We start from the raw sequence: 16062 nt of genomic DNA, 5'->3' as shown, positions 1-16062 counted from the left end.
ATTTTGGGGTTTCCCTTAAAATCCATACCAAACCAAGAGGTCTGTTATGCTCTTGGAGGGGGAACCCATGCCATTTTTTTTTTGTTTTTTTTGTTTTTTTAAATTTGGCGTGGAGTTCCCCCTAAAGATTCATACCAGACACAAAGTGCGCCTGGCATTGTCGGGATTAAAGTCAGATCCCCGTTCATTGAAGTCGGACAGATGTCGGACTTCAAGTCGCAGGGCAAAGTCAGATCCACAGTCATACGACTGTCATGTCGCACCAGTGTGAACCCGGCCTTAAGCAGTGTGTTTATTTCTATAGCTAACATTGTTATTATATCCTCACCATTAACCTCATCAAAGCTTTGATAGACTAGCTGATTATAGGAATAGACAAGATTATACATATTTATAATAAAGAGGGGAGATCCAAACCACCCCAAATTTATTTCATCATGTAAAAATTACAATCAAACCAAGTAAACAAAAATCAAAGATGAGAGGACTCGAACAAATCTTTTTCTCTCGACTAAGATTGACTTAGAAGCTACTGTTTCACTCTTTTTTCTCATGCAACTTACAGTGGGGCAAAAAAGTATTTAGTCAGCCACCAATTGTGCAAGTTCTCCCACTTAAAAAGATGAGAGAGGCCTGTAATTGTCATCATAGGTATACCTCAACTATGAGAGACAAAATGTGGAAACAAATCCAGACAATCACATTGTCTGATATTAGAAAGAATTTATTTGCAAATTATGGTGGAAAATAAGTATTTGGTCACCTACAAACAAGTAAGATTTCTGGCTCTCACAGACCCGTATCTTCTTCTTTAAGAGGCTCCTCTGTCCTCCACTCATTACCTGTATTAATGGCACCTGTTTGAACTTGTTATCAGTATAAAAGACACCTGTCCACAACCTCAAACAGTCACACTCAACTCCACTAGGGTGAAGACCAAAGAGCTGTCGAAGGACACCAGAAACAAAATTGTAGACCTGCACCAGGCTGGGAAGACTGAATCTGCAATAGGCAAGACGCTTGGTATGAAGAAATCAACTGTGGGAGCAATAATTAGAAAATGGAAGACATACAAGACCACTGATAATCTCCCTTGACCTGGGGCTCCACGCAAGATCTCACCCCGTGGGGTCAAAATGATCACAAGAAGGGTGAGCAAAAATCCCAGAACCACACGGGGGGGGGGGGGGGGGGCTAGTGAATAACCTGCAGAGAGCTGGAACCAACGTAACAAAGGCTACCATCAGTAACACACTACGCCGCCAGGGATTCAGATCCTGCAGTGCCAGACGTGTCCCCCTGCTTAAGCCAGTACATGTCCGGGCCAGTCTGAGGTTTGCTAGAGAGCATTTGGGTGATCCAGAAGAGGACTGGGAGAATGTCATATGGTCAGATGAAACCAAAGTAGAACTGTTTGGTAGAAACACAACTCGTCGTGTTTGGAGGAGAGAGAATGCTGAGTTGCAACCAAAGAACACCATACCTACTGTGAAGCATGGGGGTGGCAACATCATGCTTTGTGGCTGTTTCTCTGCAAAGGGAACAGGACGACTGATCCATGTACAGTGGCTTGCAAAAGTATTCGGCCCCCTTGAACTTTTCAACCTTTTGCCACATTTCAGGCTTCAAACATAAAGATATAACATTTTTATTTTTTGTGAAGAATCACCAACAAGTGGGACACAATTGTGAAGTGGAACGAAATCTTTTGGATTTTTGAAACTTTTTTAACTAATAAAAAAATGAAAAGTGGGGCGTGCAAAATTATTTGGCCCTCTTGCGTTAATACTTTGTAGAGCCACCTTTTGCTGCGATTACAGCTGCAAGTCGCTTGGGGTATGTCTCTATCAGTTTTGCACATCGAGAGACTGAAATTCTTGCCCATTCTTCCTTGCAAAACAGCTCGAGCTCAGTGAGGTTGGATGGAGGGTGTTTGTGAACAGCAGTTTTCAGCTCTTTCCACAGATTCTCGATTGGATTCAGGTCTTGACTTTGACTTGGCCATTCTAACACCTGGATACGTTTATTTGTGAACCATTCCTTTGTAGATTTTGCTGTATGTTTGGGATCATTGTCTTGTTGGAAGATAAATCTCCGTCCCAGTTTCAGGTCTTTTGCAGACTCCAACAGGTTTTCATCCAGAATGGTCCTGTATTTGGCTGCATCCATCTTCCCCTCAATTTTAACCATCTTCCCTGTCCCTGCTGAAGAAAAGCAGGCCCAAACCATGATGCTGCCACCACCATGTTTGACAGTGGGGATGGTGTGTTGAGTGTGATTAACTGTGTTGCTTTTACGCCAAACATATTGTTTTGCATTGTGGCCAAAAAGTTCGATTTTGGTTTCATCGGACCAGAGCACCTTCTTCCACATGTTTGGTGTGTCTCCCAGGTGGCTTGTGGCAAACTTTAGACGAGACTTTTTATGGATATCTTCCATAAATGCCAGATTTGTGCAGTGTACGACTGATTGTTGTCCTATGGACAGACTCTCCCACCTCAGCTGTAGTTCTCTGCAGTTCATCCAGAGTGATCATGGGCCTCTTGGCTGCATCTCTGATCAGTCTTCTCCTTGTCTGAGCTGAAAGTTTAGAGGGACAGTCAGGTCTTGGTAGATTTGCAGTGGTCTGATACTCCTTCCATTTCAAAATGATCGCTTGCACAGTGCTCCTTGGGATGTTTAAAGCTTGGGAAATCTTTTTGTATCCAAATCCGGCTTTAAACTTCTCCACAACAGTATTACGGACCTGCCTGGTGTGTTCCTTGGTCTTCATGATGCTCTCTGTGCTTTCAACAGAACCCTGAGACTATCACAGAGCAGTTGCAATTATACAGAGACTTGATTACACACAGGTGGATTCTATTTATCACCATCAGTCATTTAGGACAACATTGGATCATTCAGAGATCCTCGCTGAGCTTCTGGAGTGAGTTTGCTGCACTGAAAGTAAAGGGGCCGAATAATTTTGCACGCACCACTTTTCAGTTTTTTTAATTGCTAAAAAAGTTTAAAATATCCAATAGATTTCGTTCCACTTCACAATTGTGTCCCACTTGTTGGTGATTCTTCACAAAAAATTAAAATTTTATATCTTTATGTTTGAAGCCTAAAATGTGGCAAAAGATTGAAAAGTTCAAGGGGGCCGAATACTTTCGCAAGCCACTGTACATGAAAGAATGAATGGGGCCATGTATCGTGAGATTTTGAGTGCAAACCTCCTCCCATCAGCAAGGGCATTGAAGATGAAACGTGGCTGGGTCTTTCAGCATGACAATGATCCCAAACACACCACCCGGGCAACGAAGGAGTGGCTTCGTAAGAAGCATTTCAAGGTCCTGGAGTGGCCTAGCCAGTCTCCAGATCTCAACCCCATAGAAAACCTTTGGAGGGAGTTGAAAGTCCGTGTTGCCCAGCGACAGCCCCAAAACATCACTGCTCTAGAGGAGATCTGCATGGAGGAATGGGCCAACATACCAGCAACAGTGTGTGACAACCTTGTGAAGACTTACAGAAAACGTTTGACCTCTGTCATTGCCAACAAAGGATATAGAACAAAGTATTGAGATGAACTTTTGATATTGACCAAATACTTATTTTCCACCATAATTTGCAAATAAATTCTTTCCAAATCAGACAATGTGATTGTCTGGATTTGTTTCCACATTTTGTCTCTCATAGTTGAGGTATACCTATGATGACAATTACAGGCCTCTCTCATCTTTTTAAGTGGGAGAACTTGCACAATTGGTGGCTGACTAAATTCTTTTTTGCCTTTTACTTTTTTAAATATAAAAAACTTTTTTGGAATCATTCCATGACGTATGCTCCTGATGAGCGGTTGCTATACCGCGAAACGTGTAGAGCTTTGATTATTACCAATCTTCCCATATCATGGAATACTAAGATTTCAATGATTCCACTTACCTCCATAAGTATCTGTCATGGCATTAAATCTCTTTTATTATTATTATAATTATTTGTCCTAATTTTCATGGCTCTTTTTGGGTCTAATCATAGTAACAAATGTACTCATGCATATTGATTGTTATCTGTGCTGTCTGTGTGACAATGGATCATGACCTATTGTGTAATTTATTTGTATTTTATGTATAATCAATCCATGGTTTATTATTATATAGAGGCTTGATGCCCACAGCATTTTAGAGGTTGGATGCCAAAAATGTTTTTTACATACCATGGATTATACCTAATTAATGAATGTTGGTCACTTGACCTGCGTTGTGCTGCTGTGTGCTTCATTTAAAGTCCCACTTCTCTCACTTCTTTTCTATGGGTATTGCTTGGGATGGTACAAGATTTACTTGAAATGGCTCTATTTCGGACTTCAGGCTGGATGGTGTTCTGAGTAATCTCTTCCCTGTTGATTGTCCCAACCACTCACTCTTTGGGATCGGCCATTATTTAAAGTGTGGGTTTTTTCTTAACTTCAAGGCAATCTTTTACTATCCCAAGCAAACCCTATATAGAAGAAGTGGTGCCTTGGGGCCTGTTAAGGGAGGCACTCCACGGACATGTAAATATAAAATAGATAAACATAGAAACAATATATCAGGCCATGGAAATGATCAGATAATGTTAGGTACAATTCTCATCATGCCTAACGCATTTCAAATCGACCATATTTCTTTCTTAGAGAAAGAGTAGACCTAGGCTACTATGGTAAACCGTCACGTGCCTGGTGGTAGAGCCTGACATGAAAAGGTGGGCCTCTCTTACAGCTCCGGCTCAGGATAGTGAGACAGTGGCCACAAGAGCACTGCGAGGTGTGAGGGGCTTTAGTTTGTCCAAGGATCCACGTGGGTAGGCAGCTGGTGCTTCCTCAGGGGTGTGCCAGGTGGCGGAAACAGCAGGTAGGTGCTGGCAGACCCAGGCGGGAAGACAGCAGGATGAAAGATGTTTGGTAGGCACATGAATGGTTACCGATGCTGGGCAGGCTGGTGAGGACTGATTAGGAAGAAGGCCAGTCAGCATTCCTAGTTAGGCAGGATACAGGGTCAGACAAGCTAGTTCAGTAACACATGAGCAGATCAAGCAAAAACTGTAGATAGAAGAGTAGTCAGGTCAAGGTCATTACCTGTGGAGCAGATCAAGTGAAGCGGAAGGCAGAAGCAAAATCCAGTGAGAAGCCTGGGTCAAGGCAGGTGGCCTTCAGACGTAGTCAAAGGCCAGATATGGCCCTTTGCTGGCCTTTATCTGGCCCATGGGGCACTGTTTCTACCACTGATATCAGTCACTATTCCTTCCACTGACCCCAACAATAGGGCACTATTTCCTCCACTGACACCAATGATGGGCACTATTCCTCTCACTGACACCAACAATGGGGTACTATTCCCCCTCCTACTGACTAGGGATGGGCGAACGGTTCGGCTGGAGCATAAGTTTGGGCCGAACTTTCGTTGTTTGGATGTTCGGCAAACATCCGAACAAGCAGGTCGTTCGATCGTTTGTTCGCCTGGGCAAATTGACTTACAGGTACGTCCATTTGAATTCCCCGCCATGCCATTGCGTGCGCGCCGGCCGGGAGCTCCGTGAGTCGGGTCGCAGGTCCCGCGGACTCGATCGCTGCGGGGATAGCCGCGATCGCCTCATGGAGAGGACGAACGGGGAGATGCTGATGTAAACAGCATCTCCCCGTTCTGCCTAGTGACAAGTGTCACTGCTCGGGAGCAGTGATCAGAGTAATGACACTGCTAGCCCATCCCCCTACAGTTAGTAATCACTCCCCTAGGACACACTTAACCCCTCCCCGCCCCCTAGTGGTTAACCCCTTCACTGCCAGTGTCATTTACACAGTAATCAGTGCATTTTTAATCGCGCTGATCGCTGTATAAATGACAATGGTCCCGAAAATGTGTCAAAAATGTCCAACATGTCCGCCATAACGTCACAGTCACAATAAAAATCGCTGATCGCTGCCATTACTAGTAAAAAAAAAAAAATATTAATAAAAATGCCATAAAACTATCCCCTATTTAGTAAACGCTATAACTTTTGCGCAAACCAATCAATAAACGCTTATTGCGATTTTTTTTTTTTACCAAAATTATGTAGAAGAATACGATCGGCCTAAACTGAAGAAAAAAATGTTTTTTTATATATTTTGGGGGATATTTATTATAGCAGAATGTCAAAATTGTCGCTCTTATTTCTCCCTTCGTCTTTCAGGACAGCACCTGGAGAGAGCGCAGCTCCACCCACTTTCCCAGGAAACACTGCAGTCAGTTTCTTTAAAGACCGGACACTTCCACCATGGCCTCAGTTGTAGTGTTTCCTCCGCCATGGTGGAAGCGCTGCAGGGAACCAGGGGTGTGCTGCGCTTTCTCCAGGTGGTGAAAGTTAGGGCATACCGGATCGTTTTTCTTCTTTTCCAAGACAGCCCAGCATCCTCCCTGACGTGTGGGGGATTCTCCGGTGCCTCCTCCTCTTCATGCTCGGCGAGAGCCAGGCTGCGAGGGTTCCGCCCCTACAGACCGGTGGCAGGGCTGTGGAGTAGAGCGGCGTCTATTCCACGGGCCGCACGCCTTCCGGGTTCGGATGGCAAGCGCGTCATTTCCGACCGGGGGCGGGGCCTCGAGCGGCGCGACGCGGCTTCCGGTTCCGGCCGCTGGAACGCAGGAGGGGGGGGCGGTCTCCATGGCTGATTTCATTTCCGGCCCTCACAGCGGTGAGCGGCCCGGGAAAATCAAATAAAAGAGCACAAACGCCGCTGTGTGTCCTGTCAATAATGGAGGACGATCAGACGGCGGTGGCAGGAGCAGGAGCCACAACAATCAGCCAGGCTCAGGTAAGCAGGGATACTGGTCTCTGTCTTTACTCTATGGGCATTTATAATGTTTATATATTATCCCTTCCCTAAAAAAAAAAAAAAAAAGTGGGGAGCCTGCAGATCACTTGGTCCTGAGTACTAAAGGAGGGATAAGTGATTAATTATGTTTTAAGGTGGATCTGTGGGGCGATTCACCGGCTGTGGAACAGATCATAGGTGTTAAAGGGTTAACTTCCTTGGTGGTGTTTTTTTCTGTGTTCCTTATACAGCATGTAAGCTGTTGTTTGTGAAATATGGTTCAGCTATTGTCTTTTTTCCCTTGGGATATTGCAGAAGGCTAAAGAAAAGACCAAGCATGTCTCCCCTATTGTTAAAAGGAAGTGTCCCTCTTGTAAGGGGTTACTGAGGGATTCCTGGCCCAAAGTATTATGCAAATCTTGCATTACGGACATAGTTAAGGAGGAGACAGCTCCTGCTAGTCCTGCAGCTCAACAAAGCGAATTGCTAAGCTCTTTCAGGAAGGAACTGGCAGACACCTTTGAGTCCTTCAGGTCCTACCTAGATAGGCGTCCAACGGCGCATAGCAGTGTGGTGCCACATTCTCAATCCTCTGTTTCAGCATCCAGAGGGGGCAGCGACTCAGAGGAGGAGGAAAGTAACATTTTACTAAATTCGGAGGAGGAAGCAGAGGAAGTAAATGAAGCTTCTTCTCCTTCTTCTAGGTACAAGTTATCCCTTGAGGAGGTAGATGATCTACTAAGAACAATTCATACTACCCTTAACATCACAGAGGATAAGGCTCAGCTATCCCTACACGATAAGATGTTCCAAGGCCTCGGGGAGGAAAAACACAGGGTTTTTCCTGTACATAAATTCCTATCAGAGACCATTAAGAGGGAGTGGAAGGATCCAGAGAGAGCCCCCTTCTTTTCTAAATCCCTCAAGCGAAGGTTTCCGTTTGATGAGGATAGCTCGCATATTTGGAATAAAAAGCCAAGACTAGACGCAGCCTTTTCCCAGGTATCTAGGAATACTGACCTGGCCTTTGAGGACATGGGTATCCTTAAAGATACCATGGACAAAAAGGCAGACTCCCTATTAAGGAAGGCATGGGATTCTTCTTTAGCAAATTTGAAGCCTGCCATGGCCTCAACTGTGGTAGCCAGAAATCTGGAACACTGGCTGGAGCAGCTGAAAATCCACATTGAGGCAGGGACGCCTCGTAAGGATCTGCTAGATACGCTACCGGTGTTATCAAAGGCGGTAGGGTATATAGCAGATGCCTCAGCGGAGTCAATCAGGATGTCAGCCAGATCCACAGCTCTGATAAACTCAGCTCGCAGGGCGTTATGGGTCAAGACATGGACAGGGGATACTGCTTCAAAGACAAAATTATGCGGTTTACCCTTTGAAGGTGATCTAGTGTTTGGCCCTGGGCTGGAAGCTATTCTTGACAGAACAGCTGACAAAAAGAAGGCTTTCCCTATAAAGAAGAAGGTACTTCCGCAAGGCAACAAAAATTTTCGTGCTTTTCGAAAGACCCCAGATACCAAAGAGGCAGGCTACAAAAGGCCTTGGAAGTCTCAAAGAGGGAGGGGTAAGTCAGGAGTACTTTTTCGCCCCCCAACCACAAGCCCAAAAACCCAGTGACGGTCACCCAACTGTGGGAGCAAGGTTACAGACCTTCTTTTTACAGTGGAAGACTATAACAAGCAGCCAGTTTATCCTCAAGACCATCTTGGAGGGTTACAGGCTGGAATTTTCTCAACCTCCTCCTGTGCGTTTTTACATAACCCAGGCTCCCCGAGACTCAGAAAAGTCACTAGCAATGACAGCTATCCTGAAGGACTTGATGTTACAAAAGGTGATAGTGAACGTACCCCCTGGGGAATTAGAACAGGGGTGCTATTCACACATATTTCTTGTAAAGAAACCGTCGGGAAAATTCAGGCTCATCCTGAACCTGAAGATTCTAAACAAGACTATCAGGTACAAGAAGTTCAGGATGGACACAATATTCTCAGTGAAGAATCTCCTGACCCCGGGATGTTTTATGGCTTCCATAGACCTGAGAGATGCATACTTGCATGTACCAGTAGCGTCAACATCTCAGAAACACCTAAGGTTTGCGATAAAACTGGGGGAATCTACCCTTCATCTCCAGTTCAGAGCTCTCCCTTTCGGGCTGTCATCTTCTCCGAGGATTTTTACAAAAGTCCTGGCGGAGGCCTTGGCCCCACTCAGAGTAGAGGGGGTATCAGTCCTGCCCTATCTGGACGATCTACTAATTTTTGCCAAAACAAGGGACCTGTTAGTGAGAGATCTGGAAAAGACAATGAGACACCTGGTAGGTCTAGGATGGATAATCAACGAGGAGAAATCAAACTTGATTCCATCTCAGACCATACTATTCTTGGGTTACACGATAGATTCCATCCAGGAGAAAATTTTTCTCCCCGAAGGGAAGAGGGAGAAGCTTCAGGAGGCAGTGAAGAAGACGCAGACAAATATGCCAATCTCCATAAGAGCAGCTATGTCGGTCTTAGGGCTACTCACTGCGACTATTCCAGCGGTGCAGTGGGCACGTCTACATGGAAGGGAGCTCCAGCAGACAATTTTAACGAGTTGGTCCTATGGAGAGTCCCTAGAAAAATTAATAAGGATACCTGCGCGGGTTCAGAGGAAGCTTTGGTGGTGGAGAAATCACTCAAACCTGAACAGGGGTCTGCTCTGGAGTTTTCCTTTGCAGAAAAGATTAACAACAGACGCAAGTTCCTGGGGTTGGGGCGCCCACCTGGACGAGCAGATGGCTCAGGGGAGTTGGACAGACTGGGAAGCCAGAAAGTCCTCCAATTGGAGAGAGCTGAGGGCTATTCTCTTGGGTCTATGGGCCTTCGAAAGAACAGTCCGGGGCCATCATGTTCAGGTCCTATCGGACAATGCCACAGCGGTGGCCTATATATCAAGGCAGGGAGGAACAAGGAGCAGGGCTCTGCTATCCTTGGCACTCCAGATTCTAGCCTGGGCAGAAGACAGGCTAAACTCCATAACAGCGATACATCTGAAGGGAGATTTAAACCTTATGGCAGACTTTCTGAGCAGAGAAAGAGTACTGGAAGCAGAATGGAGTCTGAATGTAGAGACTTTCCAACAACTAACAGAAAGATGGGGAATGCCCCAAATAGATCTTTTCGCATCCCAAAAGAATGCAAAAGTAGAGGCCTTCTTCTCACTGAACAGGCAGGATCAGGCAGAGGGATTGGATGCATTAGCGCAGCCATGGAAATTCCAGTTGTGCTACGCCTTTCCCCCCTTTCAGATGATCCCCTTGGTCTTAAGAAAGCTACAGAAAGAGAACACGACTATGATTCTGGTGGCTCCTTTCTGGCCCAAACGGGCTTGGTTCGCAACAATACAGGGGATGGCGGTGGAACCTTATTGGGAGCTTCCGCTTCGGAAGGACCTCCTAACGCAGGGCCCCCTTCATCACCCAAATACCCAGCATCTCAGGTTGACAGGTTGGTTACTGAGGAGCAGATGTTAAAAAATAAGGGCCTTTCAGATAAACTGGTCTCTACCCTGCTGAACAGTCGTAAGGAGGTTACCAGGGCCATCTACTTCAAAACGTGGAAACGATTTAATAGCTGGTGTGCGATTAGGATACTTTCGCCACAGGAAATCGCTCCAGTGCTAGAGTTTCTCCATGAGGGAATGGAGATGGGGTTGGCAGCTAGCACCCTAAAAGTGCAGGTAGCTGCATTATCGGTTTTTCTTGAGAGGCAGTTATCAAGGGAGCCGCTTATTATTAGGTTTTTCAAGGCATTGGCCAGAGCTAGGCCAATACCTTTTAAGTTTTTTCCTAGATGGGACCTGTCTGTGGTTCTGCGGGGTCTAATCAAAGGGCCTTTTGAACCTCCAGAGGAAGCGTCAATCAGGCTATGGTCGTTAAAAATAGTCCTGTTAGTAGCAGTAACTTCAGCTAGGAGAGTAAGCGAGTTACAAGCTCTTTCCATAAGAGAACCCTTTTGTTATATTTTTCCAGACCGGGTAGTGCTAAAAACTGACCCGGGTTTCTTGCCAAAGGTGGCATCAGCATTTCATAGGGAACAAGAGATAATTCTCCCTACCTTTTGTCCTAACCCGTCCAGTGCTAAGGAGAGGTCTTTCCATTCCCTGGACGTGAGAAGGTGTTTATTACATTATATAGAGATAACGAAAGATTTTAGAAGATCAGATTCGCTCTTTGTTCTCTTCTCTGGTCCACGGAAGGGGTATAGAGCATCCAAAAGCACCATAGGTAGATGGCTCAGAATGGCCATCAGCGAAGCTTATAAAGCTTCAGGAGCAGAGCCCCCTAAGGGGGTAGTAGCCCATTCAACAAGGGCAGTAGCAACGTCCTGGGCAGAGAGGGCAGGGGCTTCCCCGGGTCGGATCTGTAAAGCGGCCACGTGGACAAGTTTCTCCACCTTCACCCGCCACTACAGGTTGGACTTGCTATCAGCAGCGGAACAGTCGTTTGGCAGGAAGGTCCTGCAGGCGGTGGTCCCACCCTAGAGTAAGTACTCTTTTATCATCTCCAGGTGCTGTCCTGAAAGACGAAGGGAGAAAACCCTAGTTAGACTTACCGGTAACGGTATTTCTACGAGTCTTTCAGGACAGCGCCGATGACCCGCCCTAAGTTTTGAGGTTGTAAGATGTGTTATTGCTGTGTTCTGCTTATCTAATTTCAGCATGGCTGGAGGTACTCTATGAACAACTGAGGCCATGGTGGAAGTGTCCGGTCTTTAAAGAAACTGACTGCAGTGTTTCCTGGGAAAGTGGGTGGAGCTGCGCTCTCTCCAGGTGCTGTCCTGAAAGACTCGTAGAAATACCGTTACCGGTAAGTCTAACTAGGGTTTTTGTTTATAGCGCAAAAAATAAAAATCGCACAGGCGATCAAATACCACCAAAAGAAAGCTCTTTTTGTGGGGAAAAAAGGACGTCAATTTTGTTTGGGAGCCACGTCGCACGACCGCGCAATTGTCAGTTAAAGCGACGCAGTGCCGAATCGCAAAAAAACGCTCTGGTTAGGAAGGGGGTAAAATCTTCTGGGGCTGAAGACCCCATTTAACACCATTTAATTCTGTGTGCGATTATTGCCAGTTTAACGTCATTTACTTCTGTGTGCGTCACTGCCAGTTTAACGCCATATAGTTCTGTGTGCATTACTGCCAGTTTAACGCCATATAGTTCTGTGTGCATTACTGCCAGTTTAACGCCATATAGTTTTATGTGCGTTACTGCCAGTTTAATGCCATATAGTTCTGTGTGTGTGTCAGGGCTGGGCTCATCCCTTCCTTCTCTGAGCTGGCCGCTCAGCTGTCGGCTAATTGCCAGCTCCTATCTCTCCACAGTGACTCACCTGTTGATGATGTTCTGCTCGTCAGTCCTGCCTACTTAAGCTGTCCAGTCCAGATGATCACTGCCTTCGCCTTGGTCACATCTCTAGAGACGCTCTCCTGTGTTTCTGTTAAAGACTTGCTTGGCTGACATTCTTTCTGGCTCCAGATCCTGCTTGCTGTTCTACTACGCTGTTCTCTGGCTCCCTGACATTTTGGCTTGTCTGACTATCCATTCCGGTTCCTGAACTCTGGCTATGTTTTGACTACATTTATTCTGTTTTACCTTATTTTATTATTTTATATTATTTTTATATTATTAAACAAGTGTGATTTAACTGTACTTCTGTCTCAGTCTGATTCATGGTATCTGACAGTGTGTTACTGCCAGTTTAACACCATTTACTTCTGTGTGCATTACTGCCAGTTTAATGCCATATAGTTCTGTGTGTGTTACTGACAGTTTAACGCCATATAATTTGTGTGTTACTGCCAGTTTAACGGCATATAGTTCTGTGTGCGTTACTGCCAGTTTTAACGCCATTTACGTCTGTGTGTTACTGCCAGTTTAACGTGATATAGTTTTGTGTGCGTTACTGCCAGTTTAACGCCATTTACTTCTGTGTGCGTTACTGCCAGTTTAATGCCATATAGTTCTGTGTGTCACTGTACGTTTGGTGCATTATATTGCAGTATATTATAGTGTATTCGTGGAGTATGTCTGTGTAGTGTGAGTACTCAAATTAAAGTGCACCAAACACCACTTTACATTGATTAAAGTGCATCTACGTACAGATTTCCACTTCTTCTTTACATTTGCTTATAAGCACCGCCCCCTCCCTCCCAATAATGTCTGGGAGGACAACAAGGAGAGGCAGACGTTCCCTTGGCACTGTAAGGGGGCCAGCAATAAATGTGTCCACAGGCAAAGGTGGACATGGTGGTCAGTCCTCAGGCAGGGCATCATTTCCTCTGTTTAGTGAGTTTGCCCGTGCTATCCAGCCACAGCATGCAGAGGAGGTGGTGGACTGGCTTACTAAACCTCCCTCATCCTCCTCATCCTCTGTCATGCAAGCACAGATAAGTGTGCTGTCCCCTACAGTTGCCAGAGTGGATAAACCTGCCTCCTTGTCCACATCTATTCCTGCCATAGCCCCAACATCAGCCATTGAGGAGTCAGCTGAGTTATTTGACCACAGCGTCAGCCACTTGCTCCTTGATGATGCCCAGCCATTACTGGATTCAGATGTTGGTTCTGAGGTTGAGGATGACAGGAGCATGAGTCTAGAGAGAGGGAGGAACACTGGTAGACAAATTGGTACTCATGTTCCCCCAAGCCGCAGTGTATTGCCAAGTTGTCTCCAGTGGTAATAATGAAGATGGAGGAGATGGAGATGATGATGATGATGATGATGATGATGAAGTCACTGATGTGACTTGGGTGCCAGATAGAGCAGAGGAGGAAACTGAAGGTGAGGCAGCACAACCCAAAGGAGGCCGACATCAAGAAAGAGTAGAGAGCAGCCACCCTATTCCATCACATTCTGCAGCTGTTATCTCCTGGCCCACTCTCCAAAGCTCAGCTGTCTGGGCCTTTTTCAGCACATCTGCAGCAGATCACACTGTTGCTATCTGCAAACTGTGTATCAGGCAGATCAAACATGGCAAAAACACCAACCATTTGGGTACCACATGCTTAACAAGGCATTTAACGTCCAACCACTCAGCCCGTTGGCAAGAGCACCTAAAAGCCACACAAAAGGGGCACAAATCTGTCCCTCCTCCTCCTCTTCTTTACCCACTTCAGTCTGCCCCTGCTATACCGAGTCATTACCTCTCAGCAGCCTCCACTGACAGGGATGATGGTATAGCACAGGGTGTCCCAGGTCCTAGCAGCACATCTGCCAGCCGCACACCACCAGCTGTAGACTGTAGCCGGCAAATTTCTCTGTCCCATCTGCTGCAGCGGAAAAAAAAAATACAGTCCCTGCCACCCGCGTGTGCTGTACCACAATGGCAGGTTCCCAGTTGCTACTACTTTTCATATAAGACCATTCCATCTCTCTACCATCACTTGGAAGGGAATGTTCTGGCATCGTTGGGCAAGGCAGTCAGCCGTAAAATCCACCTTACTGCTGACACGTGGTCCAGCAACCATGGGCAGGGATGATATATTTTGTTCACAGCACACTGGGTAATGCTGCTTGCAACTCGAAAGGATGCAGGACAGGGCTCGGTGCTGCAGCTTATTGTGCCCCCACATCTCCATACAGCTGGTGGTGATGATGCCAGACCTGTGAGCTCTACCCCCTCCTCCTCCAATACCTTGGGTCAACATTAGGAAAGGTTGTAATACTACAATAGTTATGTAAAGCAATGTCATCAAATGTTTTTGCCCTTATTTATTAGTAAAATGCAGACAGCTTTGCCTATTGTAAATTTACTGTGTGATCTATAAACTCCTGCCTTGATGAAAATAAGAACTTTTATAGGGTCTAGTTCTATTTTTGCATTTTTTCCCCCCACTTTTAAAGCTGAATTCCAGGAATGGATGTTTGACATAGTTACATTGGTCCAGCTTGGACCAATGCAGGTATACATGTCCCATACATGCCTAAACCTTGTGGAACTGGAGAACCACTGTAGTAGGCTCCACTACTACAGTGATCCTTGCTGTCTTCTGAGTCCTGTGCCAAGTGGCTACCCTAACCACTGGGGGTTGCCTGCTCAGCATGGGCACCATTCAGAGAACACTGCATTTTGTTCAACGAATGAAAAATCTTTAATGATTGAACGAGGTGGAAATTGTGATGTCACCACCCCATGGGAAAGGATGCTGGTGACATCATTGATCTAATTCGGCCAAATTAAGTCAATGACATTGCTACTGACAAGACCATTTTATAATACACCCCATCTGTTCTTACATGCATGATGGGCACAACCAGGCTGGGAGTGACCTCAAATGATTGGCCTAAAATGGCCTTGTCAATGGCTTCACAATATCCACCTTGCCCCACCCCTTTGTGGGGTGGTCACATCACAATTTCCACAAAATTTGCAGGGACAGGTCCTGCTGATGCATGGATTTTACTGGCACCCACATGAGACAGACACAAATATTTAAAAAATTACAATCTTTATTTACAACATTACTAAATTAACACCATTGTGTATACAAACTATTTTAAAATCAATAGTATCACAGTATGTCATATGATACATATGTTCAAATTGGAATCATAACACAGACACCTCTATTCTTATAGGGTAAATACTGTAACTTATACGTGGGGGTATGTATATTCTCATCCGCTAGTCAACGCATTTCGCTGATTGTGTAGCTTCCTCAGGACCAACCTATTGAGTATCTAATTCTGATAAATACGCTTAAATACGTATTACTTTTTATACATACTCAAAATTCATGATATTAAATAACACATATAACATGGCGGAAAGAGACACATGCCAAATACGTCCGGTGGGCAGACACAGGGGCTCCATTCCTCAGTGTGTATCAAGATTGTTGCAATAATAGAAAGGGAGGAACAACCATCCCTTATAAAAATAAGATAAAGATACCAACTGGACCCAGATCATGCCCGGGCATAAAGCAGGCAAGCAAGCACAGAGTCACTGGCTCTGTGTGGTTCTCTGTGCAATGCAGGCAGATCATGGCTAAGGGAAGGGGCTAGCATCACAGCCCCGTGCCTCAGTACTCCTTCCAAGAGCCCTTAATCCTGATGCTGGCAGTGGAAGGAGTTATGCAAATATCAACATTCCTAATTGAGGGGTGAATGTCAGTCTGGAGGAGTCGGCATTCCTAGGTAACACCCACATGTGATGTTCCATGATTGACCAGGGACAGTCAGATGGAGTGGGGAAGAGCTA

This window comes from Aquarana catesbeiana, linkage group LG08 (assembly GCF_042186555.1).
Source record: "Aquarana catesbeiana isolate 2022-GZ linkage group LG08, ASM4218655v1, whole genome shotgun sequence".
NCBI lineage: Eukaryota > Metazoa > Chordata > Amphibia > Anura > Ranidae > Aquarana > Aquarana catesbeiana.
Note: the sequence above shows the minus strand (reverse complement) of the source record.